Below are 13,669 nucleotides of genomic sequence, written 5' to 3'. Positions count from 1 at the left end.
GGGCTAGCAATAATATAGTTCAAATTCTCCTTTGGGAATAATTAAATCTAAGACCTCTCACTTACAAGTAAAGAAAAATAATACTAGACTGTAATACTAAGTAACATTATGTATATATTGTTTTACTGCAACGATAATATAAGGAAATTGGTGACATGGTTGGTGTCTTGTGAAAGAGGTTGACAATCTCATGTGGAGTTTCACGATACTGACCTTGTTTAGGAGCTCGAGTTATATTAACTATTTCAGTCATATAAGATAAATAGTCACCGTATAATACTAGCTAAATTAGACATGTCGTTTGATGCAGTCTCGGATTAAAGATCGACTATTAGTACTGCGTTTGGTACCCTACGGAATAAGTACTACTGCTAATTTTTTTTTTTATAAAAAAATATCCATATTAGTTTTAAGAAAAAATTTGATAATAAAATAATTAAAAAAAATGGAAAAATAATGCGCAAAGGGCTCTGCCCTTAGAGCAGCTCCAGTGGGAGCAACTGCTCGAGGGACAGGCTGCGGAACAGTGCCTGATTGCCAGAGGGAGGAAGTCCAGCGTTGGTTGGCGAGCGAGCCCGAGCAAGCCCGAGCTCCAGGCCGGTGTATTCCTGCCAGCCCAAGCGCCCGAGGGCTGTCTGACGTGGGCTGACGTCGTCGTCCTCTTCTTCGTCATCGTCGTCCTCTTCGCCCTCATCCGCGTCGTCGTCCTCGTCGGCGTCCTCCTCTTCTTCGTCTACGCTGTCGTTAGATTTGGACTCGGACTCGGACTGCGACTCGTACAGCTCCAATTGCTCGGCGGTCAAAGGCTTAACTTCTTTTTCCTCCACAACTTCCTCCATAGCCTTCATCCTCTCAAAGCTCACACAAATTTGCAGAGAAAATCTCCTCTTTGTATTCTTGAGAAAACGAATTGGGATTGGATTTGGGAAATTGAATGAGACAGAGGGAGGGAGGGACGAAAGAGGGGCTGCCAATTGGGATTGGATTGCAAATAAAATTATTTTATAAATAAATAAAATATTAATATTTTATTACCAATTACCGGGGCTATTCAAGTGCAACGGTGGAGATACAAAAGGTGATTACTGTTTATTAATGGTAATTACTGTTCATGAGGTGGATTAAATAGTGAATAGCCAGGGAAAGGGATCCTACGCTGGAAGTGCTCTTAATTTTTCGTTCATCATCTGCACCAAAACCAATTTCGTTTTTCTGCAGACAACACGGATCAGTTATGGGTGTGTTTTCACGGCAAATCGAGGCTCTGTGAAGGTGCGGGTTTCAAGCAGAGACGACGGTCCAGCCACGTCGGCGAGGATTGACAGAGCCCATGTCTCTTGAAGTTTTTGGGAATAGTTAAGATTCTGCTCCAGATTCCGGCGAAAGGGCGGCCGCAGGTCATCAGGTTTAAGATCCTGTCAAGGAAATCGATTAATTGGATTTCCGTAGTGGTGGGTCGTCGCATATTGAGCCAAGAAGCTGTATGAATTTAGAGGAAGCTTCGTCGTCCAACCCTAATTAACTTCACAGAATTTTATAGAAACAGAGAGAAGAAGAAGAAGAACGACGGCTGAACGACAAGAACACGAATGAGTCTTGCGAATGATGCTAGAGAGAGAAACGCGACGACAGAGGGACATAAAGAGCAAGTGGGAGAGTTGTTTCATACCGATTCAACTGGTTTGGTATTGCTAGCTTTGAAAAAAACCTGTTTGTCCTAAGAATAAGCAGCTGTGAAATAAAGCAGTAAAATATTTGCTAAAATTTTTTGTAAAAGTGTTTTTGAAAAAAAAACATTATTATAGTATTTGGTAAACTTTTATGTAAAATAAATATGAAAAAAAATCGGTTTTTCAAAGTTAGGTTTTGCCGCTTCTTGTTTTTGGCTTTTTTTCACCCAAAACTGGGGAAAAAAAATGAAGCCGAATGTTTACCAAACACAAAAACAGTTTCTAGCTTTTTTTTTATACCAGTTTTTTTCAGAATCATCTCAGTACCAAACCAGATCTAATAATCCTTAGGTTTTGGGGGTGGATAAATTAGCAGGTGTGCACCGTATAAAACATATGGGGTCAATGCAATTAATCCGGGTGCTATTTAGTACGAAGTTGTGCTAAAAACTTGGGTCTGTATTATCTATCCTATCCAATCCTTTATTTATTGCTTTTCTCAAAATTTATGCTTTGATTCTTATTGGGTTTTGTGTGTTTTTGTTTCTGTTTCTTGGTTTACCATATAGGATTAATTCATTAACTTGGTTTTCGGAAATTATTGTTCTGCCTAAATTTCTGTCATCTGTGAGTTATGGCTTGCTGTTTGAATTTCTTATTCCTTTTTGAGCATTTGAATTGGTTTTATTTGTGTTTCTGATTTGTTCTGCAACTGGGTTCGTTTCCATTTGCATTTTCGGGGCAGGCCGTGATGGTTTTCGAGGTTAGTTATGGGGTTTTGAACTTGGAAAGTTTCACTTCACTGCTGACGTTATTGCTAAATAGTACTTTAGCCATTGGTTCAATCTCTTTTAGTGTTTTGCTTAATATACATTGTTGGTCAATTTCAAACAATTTGAGCTTCTGGGGTTCTAGTGGATGTATGTCTAACTTTCTTTGTAATGCCACAAGGCCTATATGTTCTCTTTGTTCTATCACCATTACATGGTAGTTTTCTCGTCTGACTTTTCTTTTCTGTGAATAACAAGTCCAACTCGTAAACACTTTAGACGGTGGAAAATTGGCAATCTTTGTTTTGAAATTCCCCCTTTTCCCCTTTCTTGAGTTAACTTGAGTAGTTTTTTGTTTGAATACCTCAGTATTTAGAAACTGATCAAATATTTTTTGCAAATGCTTTCTTCACAGTTTCAGATAGTTATGTTGCCTTATGAAATGGATATTGGTGTTTGAAATTTGTTTGCCACCATTAGTGTGTGAGGTCACATTAAGCACGCATTAGCTACTCGGGTTAGTAGGGCACCCCACACACTATGAGTGGGTAGCAAACAACAAAACTGAGAATCGACTTAGAAGAACATAATCAACCTAAACAAAACACAAGAAATAAAAGATAATAATGAAAAACAAAATTGACACCACCCTTAATTCTCCGAACGACATTTTAATAAATTGAAATATATATCCAGAACTACTTCAACCTATTTGACAAATCGACGTGCAAGACAAAAAGAGAGTAAGGAAAATGTCACACTCAAAACATTGGCAAAACCCCAGCAAGGAAATCTCAAAGGGTAACCAGCTCGAACAGGCATAACACGTTACAAAATCCAAATTGTGAAAGTTCAAGTCAGTTCGTTTCCAGCTTCCCAAACACAAGTTAAGCAAACAAACACACCACAAAAATGCATCGAGGTTAAGCTACAAGAGACCAAATAGGCAAAGTGGTAGAGAGAGAGAGTTACTATAACGACCCACTTCGAAATTTGCGTTATAATTAGTAAAATTAAGAAAATGCCCCTAGTGACGGAAGCATTGACTTTCGTTCGTTGACGTATTAGAATTTTTCATTTATTTTATTCTCGTAGTTCTCATCGACACGAACACGTTAGCGCAATCAGAATCTAGTTTGGAGCTAAAACGAAGCTTTTAAGATTTTTGAACGTTAAGGGCATTTTGGTAATTTCACAAGGGGAGATATTTCCCCACTTTGGGCCTCTACATGGCCGATGTGTGACGATTTCCCACCCCATTTCTGGGGTGTTTTCTTCCCCACCCGTGAACCCTCTCTCTCGAGAACGCTCTCCTTTCTTTCTCTTGTTCTCTCTTTCCTTTCCTTTCTGGCGAGAACACACACACACACACACATAGATACATACACCTAGACAACAACCACCACACCACCATCACCACCACTAGGACTTTTCCATTTTCTCTCTCACCCCTCCCTCAATCTCTATTTTCCTTGCACATACTAGAGCACAGTCACTGTGCTTGCATCTCACCGGCAAGTAGTACAACTAAGGTAAGCCTCTTAGGACCCTTTTAGATCACGTTTTAGGTTAGATATGGGTAATTTTGAGAACCTTGGTGCAGGAATAACTTGGGGAAGCATTCTCCATATTTTCAAGCGAACACTGTTGGTTGCAAGCCATTTTTCGGTCAATCTCGACCATGACACAACCTCATTTTGGTATGAATCTCTTCCTCTCCTGTTAAGCTTCATTTTGGCTTTTGAATCATTGCAAATGGTGTTGATTTGAGCTTGAACAGAGCTCGGGAAGGTTTACCCAGATTTTGACTGAACCCACGACCTAGAATCAGGTCAAACCCGACCCGAAACCCCAAAACTAGCCTAATAACTAGCCTAGCCCAAATTAGATCCAACCTATTTAACATAGGCCCAACCCACTAAACCTAACCTAAGCCCAAATCAATATTGGCCCAACCTATTAGGCCCAAAAACCCTTGGCCTAATCCAGTTACCCATAACCCAACCAAGCTCATTGGGCCGGCGTGTGGCCTACGCATGGTGAGTGTCATGGCCGGCGCGAGGAGCATACACACCTCCGCTGGAGGTAATGTGCTTCGCCGCTGTACCGGTGACTTTTCTAGTGACCCATCTCAGCGCATGGGGGACCTGAGGTCATTTCATAGGTTTTCCGACGTTCCGAATCCAAATTCGTTGTCCGTTTCCTGAAATTCCATCGTTTTAGTAGAGTTTTATTAAATGTACTCTTTTTGTGTATAGGTGCATCGAGTGGAAGTGATCTAGTCCTCCCTAGTTCGAGTGACTCTTTTGTAGTGGAATACTTGTGAATGGACCCCTTCTAAACTTACATATCTTTATAAAGTTTTAGCCTAGCATGCATTACACACTTCATGATTTGAATATGTTTTATATTTTGTTTTCCAGATTTCTATATTTACGGTTTATGAAATAATTATGATTTATCGCAATTACGTTTTATCAAAGGATTATGAATTATTAGATTCTCATATATGAAATTATATGGCTATCGAATATGATTGATATTATGGATTTATGAATACAGTTTATCCTAGATTTTATGAAATAAGGCTTTGAATTTTTGAGCTACTGATTTGGATTTACGAGATGAGATTTTGAGATATGTTTTCGGTACGTATCTAGCGGGTTATCATACAACACATCCACACAATTGGGTATGTAAACGTCTATGGCAATATGACACATTTGAAGAGATTTATGTATATATCTCTTCTCCGGCGTAACCCGGAGTCGTATCATCTTCGAGTGATGGACAAATATTGCCTTCGGGCGAATGAGAAGTTGATGATATACCCCCAGCTTCACTATTCCAAGGCTAGTGTCGGTGTGTGATGTTATGCATCTTCTTCTCCGTTGTAACCTGAAGTCGTATAGCTTCACTTTTGGGTGGTGGACCATGGTTTCTTCACTAGCGTAACCCAATGTCGTACAACTTCACCTTCGGGTGATGGACAGGTACTGCCTTCGGGCAACTATGATACCCCTAGAGAGTACAATATTGATGAGACTTATGGATTTGCCTTTGGGCGGCAATATTCATTTCTGAGCACTATTTTATACGTAATGATTTTGTGAACGTTTGCATGGCATAAGGAGTTTTCGGAAAAACCTATATGTAGCGACGAAGAGTACGACCCGAGTTTCGAGGCATTCCCCCCCCCCCCCCCCCCCCCCCCCGGTGCCCTTGCATCCCTCCACATAAGTATGACTTCTTTTTATGATCTGTTATTATTTGATGCTTTACCTTTCTTTAGCATTTTTATTTAGTAATATGCTTTGGACATACCCGTATATCTTGATTCAGATTTGTGAATGTTGAATACTCTATTCCTTTTATGTTTGAATTGGTTTACAGTTTCTATTGCTTTGTACTGTTGCATCTCCTTATGAATGTTGTTTCTTGCTTAGTTTTTGAATTACTTGTCCTTTCATATCCTCATAGATTCATACACTTATGGCTTTCGTCACCCTTGGGTGTCGGCCAGCACGTGTCATCCAGGTGTCATTTGGATATCTGGGTTGGGGCGTCTTAGTTACCATCAGTCAAAAAAGTAGCACGCATCGTTGGGTGGTAGAGGAGAGGGTTGAGGCAGAGAGGGTTCCTTGTGTGAGAGAAGAGACGATGTAAAATCATATGGAAAACGAAGGTTTGTGTGCTTTAAGAGTGATTCTGTGTAGGAAGGACCACAATAAGCTCTTGACCTTTCTTTTTGTTTTTTTTTTTTTTTAAGAATTGACTTAAAGGGTTCCAAACGTAATCAAAGGGACTTAGGGTCACCTACTACTCGATTTTGATTCAATGATAGAGCAAATCAAGTCTACAGAAAGGGGAATGGGTTTAAATTCTATCAAATTTGACGAAAACTTAACCTAGTTAATTGGAGATTCCATAATCTAGGTTCAATAGGTAAAATGATCAAGTGAAACAGTTGAGACTCAATAAATTGAACACACAAATTCAACTCAAACCTATGGTGATTAATGTGTTATGTGTTGATGTGTAGCATAAACTATGCATTTAATGACATTGCTTTCTTAGCATTAAGAGGAATTTAGGCAGAAAATTCTTAGTCGGTGTCGCCTATGTGAGGGTAAATGTGGGGTCACATTTATGAGAATCGTAAAGAAGCTAAGCTCTCATGAAACCTAGGATATGTTCAAGACCAAAACGAACAAAAACGTATAAACTATTATCTGTTAAGAAGCGAAACATGTGAGGCATATTGTCTTAGTATACTACAACACTAAATAATTCAAGATCAACTATATCCACTAGACCACCATGTCAATTTGATATGTTTTCACTAGGCAAAGTTCAACTCCAAAGCATATCATTTATTCATCCTCTTGGACCATTTAGCATTTAAACTCTTATTTTCTAAGAGATATGGTCGATATGAGATATTTTAACATGCCTCCTCACGTGGGACTCAATTAGTGTGTCAGGTGATACAATCGACACGGTCTAGTGATATTAATCTTCACATTTAAGTGAGAGATCTTATATTTAATTCTTATCAAAGGCAGATTTGAACCACATAATTGCTAACCCTTATTGTGAGGCTAAAAACATCTCTCCCCTTAGACTTAGATAATATCGCTAGTTTTAAAAATTAAAAAAAAAAAAAAAATCATTTAGGACATGACATTGCATCATCTGCAGTCCTCAATCTCAATACCAAGTCAGTTTACTTCAATTTCGTTTACGAGAATCATTTTATAATTGCTGTTCATATTCAAATTATTCAAATATACATATTTATAGAAATAGATTATCAAATTCCTACTGTGTTTAATATACTGTTGTTACATTAGTTTGCATCACTGATTGCTGTTTTTCCAACATCTATCACTCAAAATTACGTTATAAAAGCCACCCCTCAGTGAAAATATATCGTTGACAAAAACAAAGTTAAGTTGTTGACAAAGGCTATTTTGTTAATCAATATAATAGATATTTAATAGTTGAATCTAATGACATATTTACGTACAATGAATAAGAATTAGAATCTATTTGATTTTAGAATTAAAATCTATTTGACTCTTGGTTTGTAACTTAATTGGTTAAGAATATTTACCCTTGCATCCGAGATTCCATGATCGAATTCCGCTATAAATTAATAAATTATCCTATAGTTTGTAAAAAACAAAAATAATAATAATAAATAAATAAAATAACATACAGAGGAGGAAAATGCAAACAAAACCCTATGGGGACAAAAGTTCGAATTATGAAGTACAAAGAGAAAATTAAGGGGGCTATTAATGCGAAGTACAAAGAGAAAAGTAACAGGATTTGGTAATTGGACCCTGAACATAGCGCAGCCAGAGCTTTAGCTTGACAACAATGGCTGCTGCTCCTGCTAGACTCCAACTCGACGCTAAACCCTTCAGCTCCTTTCTCTCTCGCAACCCCATTTCCAAACACACCCTGAAAGTGGGTAGGATCAGTTGCTCCGCAGCCTCACCCTCTAAACGCTACTCCATCACTTTGCTTCCCGGCGATGGCATTGGCCCCGAAGTCATCTCCGTCGCCAAGAACGTCCTCAACCTCGCCGCCTCCATCGATGGTTTCTTTTATTCTGCTTCCTTTTTTTCCTTTCGTCAATTTTATTTCGATTTCACCCCGTTTGGTGTCCGAGAAACGGTGGGAAAATAGAAAAGGAAAAGTCTTTTACTTTTCCCATCTCAGGGTCTATGTTTAACATTTTGAGCTGCTCCGTCTGCTGTATAATCGAATAATTCTGCTGGGAAATTAGTAATTTTATAACATTTGGGTGTCTGTATAACTAAATGTGTTTGCATAAACCAGGGATTGAGTTTAAGTATGAAGAAGTACCTATTGGTGGAACTGCCTTGGATTTGAATGGAGTTCCATTACCTGATGAGACCCTTTTGTCAGCTAAGCAGTCCGACGCAGTTCTTCTAGGAGCAACTGGGGGGTAGGTCGTGATTGTCCTTCTCAATCCGTTTTATTTCTTAGTGACTTTCGTTTTCAAGTGATGTAATTTAGTTAATTTGATTGTTGGTGTTTAAGGTACAAATGGGATAAGAACGAAAAGCATTGAAACCAGAAACTGGGTTGCTTAAACTTCGCAAAGGTCTTAAAGTGTTTGCGAATCTGAGGCCTGCAACTGTTTTGCCGCAGGTGAATATTGAATTTGATTTATTATCTTAAAACTAGTTGTTCTTCATTTCAAATTTGAGGCCTGCAACTGTTTTCATATGATCTGTTATCGACTGAGTAACTATAGAGTTCACATAATTGATTTATTATCTTGAAACCATTGTTTCTATATTTCTAACTTATCATTTTACGTTAATTGCTATTTAAGTTAGTGGACGCTTCAACTTTGAAGAGAGAAGTAGCTGAGGGGGGTTGACCTTATGGAGGTTAGTGTACCAAATTTAAACTAGCGACCAACTTCATGAACTTGCTCGTGTTGAGTTTTTTTTTTCACTTGAATTAATGAAGTCATTCTTGTTTTTGCTGGAAATAGGTATATATTTTGGATGTCCTAGGGGTTTTGGCACCAATGAAAATGGTGAGGAGATTGGCTTCTGTACAGAGGTGTATGCTGCCTATGAGGTAGTTTCCTTTGTTCCTTTCAGAAAGTTATGCGTTAAGTTCTGGTTTTTCTGATGATACTGGCAGCCATAAATGGTTCCTATAAACCCAAAGAATTTCTCTTTATGCACCCCCAAAGACCATTATTCCTATGGTATCACCTCAAGGTCTTTTCTTTTATTTCTATTTCTTTTGGGAAGTGGTTCATCAAATATGCAATAACATTGTGAGTTTGTGTTGACTTTGCTCTGCGAAGGATTCACAAGCATTTCACTGAATTGGGACTACTTGCCAGTTCCAACCATTAGATGATTTCATATTTGAAATTGGAACTTGAAAATTGTTAGGTTTCTTTTAAAAAAAATTCCGCTCAGAACTTTCTGTGAGTTTCAGAACTTTAAATTTTTCTGGCCTGTTGTTATAAACTGTATTCAGAACTTTATAATTGCAGGTCTGTGTATGAGTGGTTATTTAACATGAAATAATCTTCTTGCCAGATTGATCGAATTGCTCGTGTTGCATTTGAGACTGCTCAGAAGTGAAAGGGGAAGCTCTGCGGTGTTGACAAGGCAAATGTGTTGGAGGTACTTTTCAATAGAAGAACTTTTATTTCTTTTGTTTTCCTTTTTCTTATTTGGAAAGTTGTCAGGATTTATTCGAGATTTTGCCACAGTAGAGGCATAGAACATTTTCTTTCTGGTTATAATGGCGTTACATGCTATGAGCCTAGCTATTCTGCTTTACAACTTCCCAATCCATTAGTTGACTCTTTAATTGCTCTCGAACAGATGACAATAAGCTTTACAAGTCAAGCATCATCTTTTGCCTTGAGTTAACCAGTTGTGCCCCTTAGGCACTGTTTCAATAAAATCATTCAATTGTAAAAGGAACTTATGGGTGCTTAACCTGGTTTTTACGAACATATGATGTCTGACCTTTATATTCTAACCTTTTGTAATCCTAATTTGGTTGTTGATTAAAGTGGAACCAAATATTTCATACTTGTATACCCTCATTATTTGTATGTGATACAAAAAGAGGCGCAAGCTGATAACTTTTTGTGCTAAATTCATGACAATCTAAAAACAGTAAGTACCAAGGATAATAAGATATGTGTGATATTTTGGGTCTGATAACACCTCCTCCTTATAAGGTTTGAGGGTGAGTGGGTCCAATTCCTGTTTAGTTTGTGCTATTGGCTTAAAGAAAACTAAAGGGAGATTATATGATTCTACCATTTGTGGTGGTTTGCCTGAATGTCAAATCAGAGTTAAGGATGCACTACTGATAATCAGCTCATAATATGTTCGGGTATTTTGAAACTGTTTGATGGATACACATGCTTGTACAATGTCTTCGATGTCATCATTGATTGATCCAATCAATCAGATTGAGCCTTTCAAGATCTACTAGCCAATCTAATTCACCGAGTTCAATAGTGTTAGGGTTTTAATTAACACAGTGCTGGCTATATTTAGATTTTCCCACAATGCTGTCAGTTATTCTTTGTGAAAAGAAATGCTAGAAAACAGTATGGCAGAAACATGTGTTGTTTTGTGTTTCTTGCCTTTTCTTCTTTCCGTTGCTTAAGTTCTATTTTACATTTATAATGTATATTTAATTCAATGGATATCCAGGCATCAATGTTTTGGAGGAAAAGAATCATGGAAATAGCCTTGGAGTATCCTGATGTTGAACTCTCACACATGTATGTTGATAATGCTGCACTGCAGCTTATTCGTGATCCGAAACAGGTTTGTCTAAGGCCTACTAAGGAGAAAATTTTAGGACGGAAGGAACAAGTTTTTAAAGCGTCCTAAATGATTATTGCTAGTCTCATGATGTTTGCCTATGAAATTGCAGTTTGATACGATTGTAACGAACAACATATTTGGCGATATATTACCTGATGAGGCTTCAATGATCACTGGAAGTATTGGGATGCTGCCATCTGCTAGTCTTGGGGAATCGGTAATGCAAAGTTTTGTCTGTCACTGGTCAAGTTTCGCTCTACATGTGTTAGGAATGTTATTCTGATGGGAATTTCCAGTTGTTTTTGGTGTTCTAAGGGTAAGTTTGAATTCTTTTGATCTGACTATATTAAAATTCCCATTGGTACAGGGTCCTGGACTTTATGAACCCATACATGGTTCTGCTCCTGATATTGCTGGACAGGTTGGTTTGCCTACACATCAAACTATTTCTCTTCGGTGGTACGATGCCATTTATTATGGAATATAATGGTCTAACATGCAGGATAAAGCAAACCCATTAGCGACAGTTCTCAGTGCTGCTATGCTTTTGAAGTACGGTTCAGGGAAGAAAAGGCTGCCAAGAGAATTGAGGATGCAGTTCTAGATACTTTGAATAGGGGGTTTCGGACTGGTGACATATATTCCACTGGAACTGTATGTACATTTTTTATTTTTTCACATGCGCCTTTTTTGTTTCTTTCACTTGGGTTGGAAAACGTGATCGCCACAAAATATTATACTGCTCTTTCCTTTGTTGAAACAAAAAAATGTTATGAGAGCTGCTTTCTATCTTCTCCTTAAGTCCTCGTGAAATAGCATCTCCTCCTCGTAATTTTTGTGCATCCTTTTAAAAAGTCTTTGAGGAAGCAAGGTAACTTATCGTGTTAAAATTCTTTGGTATGATCGTCTTTGAATTAGGTGGAACTATTTAAATTGAATCTACGGGTTCCCTGAGTGAAACGAGTCTCTATAGTAAAATGAAGTAGGAGAAAAATGTGTTTTGTTCTAGTTGTGGTCTACGAGAAGATTCAGTTGAAATTCTTGAATCAAACTTGATGTCTCATTGATTTGTGCAGTAACAGTTGCTTATAATTCAGTGTAAGCTTCTCCTAATATGATTGATTGATGACCATTGATTGCTGATATTTGCTTTATACAGAAATTGGTAGGATGCAAAGAAATGGGTGAAGAGGTATTGAAGTCTGTTGATTCCCAAGTTCCGTCTCCAGTATGAACTGATGCATCGGTCAGCATGGACAAACGAGGGATCGGTAGGGCTATTCTAACATGATCTCTGGAGTGAAGAATGTAAGAAGTAATTTAAAAACAAGAAGTTACTAGGATCACAGATAAAACATAAATAATTACAATAAACCAATCAAACAATTATCTTCCAAAGCGGAGAAAGAAGAAGCCAGGATTGCTAGGGTTTCAACAGGAGTCTTCTACACTCAAGCAGCTGATAATCCTTGCTATCAAATAGACTTTTTAGCACGAGATAGGATAATTTTGTAAGTGCAGGGACCTCCTAATATATAGATGCTCATCCCCTTAATCCGGCCTATTAACTGATTCAAGGAATATTCCAAATCAACTAGGATTTCATTATAGTCCTAAATGGTAATGAATTCTTTGCCAACTAATTAAGGTTTTCATAATTAATTGCACTAAATAAGGACTCCTAAACCTAACCAAATAAGGCTCCATAATTTTCTCAACTATTAAGTCGGATTGACCAAGTTACTTGTATGTCGAGAAATAGTGAGCACATGTTCTTTGACACTCACAACTTAACATTCTCCCACTTGAGTGTCCAAGAACATGATCATTGTTTGGCCAAGTGGTAGGTGATCACTAATGGCACGTTTACGTAAGGGTAATCAGAATAAGGAAAGGGAATTGAATTCTAATTATGGAGTATTCCGGTGTTTACTAAATATTAAGGAATAAAAAAAGTGGTGGAGCCCACACGAAACAAGGAATCCAATTCCTAAAATTGGAGGAACGAGATTCCCTAGTTTTGTGAGGTATTTGAATTCCCTAAAAGCAGTTCCACCGGAGGTGGACTTACCCAGCACCCTGTCCAAAACACAGCCTGGCACCATGTCCAAAACCTCCAGCCCGCAAAACAGCCTGGCACCCAGCCCAAGCCAGGCAACAGACTAGCCCATTTCGGACAGATTCAGAAGCCGGCCTATTGGGCTGGCGCGTGCACAACACTTGCGACTGGGCACGAGTAGGAGACAAGGTTGCAGGCGGCAGGGCCTGCGTCTTAAGCCCACTTGCATTCCAACAGCTGAGGGCTACGTGGCCTTCCTTAGAGTCGTTGGATTTCCAACGGTAAAAAAAATTTAAATTTGACTTTTAAAATGGACCGTCCGATCACAGATCAACGGTTCACGTTTTTTTCACCCAAAAAAAAAAAAAAAAAAAAAAAGGCCCAACGGTCAGAATTTTGACCATTGGCCACGTGCCAGCTAGTTGGCTGTTGGATTTGATTATTTTTCAAATCTAACGGTCCAGATTAATTACAACATTAAAATTTATTAAAAATTAATTAAAAATTGTGAAATTATTTTAAAAAATACAGAAAAATTTTAAAAAATTATTTTTTTTTTCTATAAATACCTAACCTTCATCTTCCACCTTACACCACATTTCAATATTTTCTACACTTTCTACATTTGAATAATTTGTACACTTTGAGAGAGAAAAATGACTTCGTGGAAGCTCATTGAAGATGTTACGTTGTGTGAATGTTGACTTCCACCTTACTCAATTACGGGTAATGAGATGGATAAGCGAGAAATGTGGAGTAAAATTACGAAATCGTTTTGCGATGTACATGGAAAAGATGCCATATCTAGTC

General features: G+C 38.0%; 1 pseudogene; it reads left to right on the top strand.

Moving 5' to 3' along the window:
- The first annotated feature begins 7,765 nt into the window (after positions 1 to 7,765).
- LOC137708603 (3-isopropylmalate dehydrogenase, chloroplastic-like) lies at positions 7,766 to 12,486 on the top strand (annotated as a pseudogene).
- Positions 12,487 to 13,669: the final 1,183 nt, after the last annotated feature.

Source organism: Pyrus communis, chromosome 11 (genome assembly GCF_963583255.1).
Source record: "Pyrus communis chromosome 11, drPyrComm1.1, whole genome shotgun sequence".
In the NCBI taxonomy this organism is placed as follows: Eukaryota; Viridiplantae; Streptophyta; class Magnoliopsida; order Rosales; family Rosaceae; genus Pyrus; species Pyrus communis.
The sequence above is the reverse complement of the archived record's forward strand: the minus strand, read 5'-3'. Positions and strand labels throughout refer to the sequence as shown.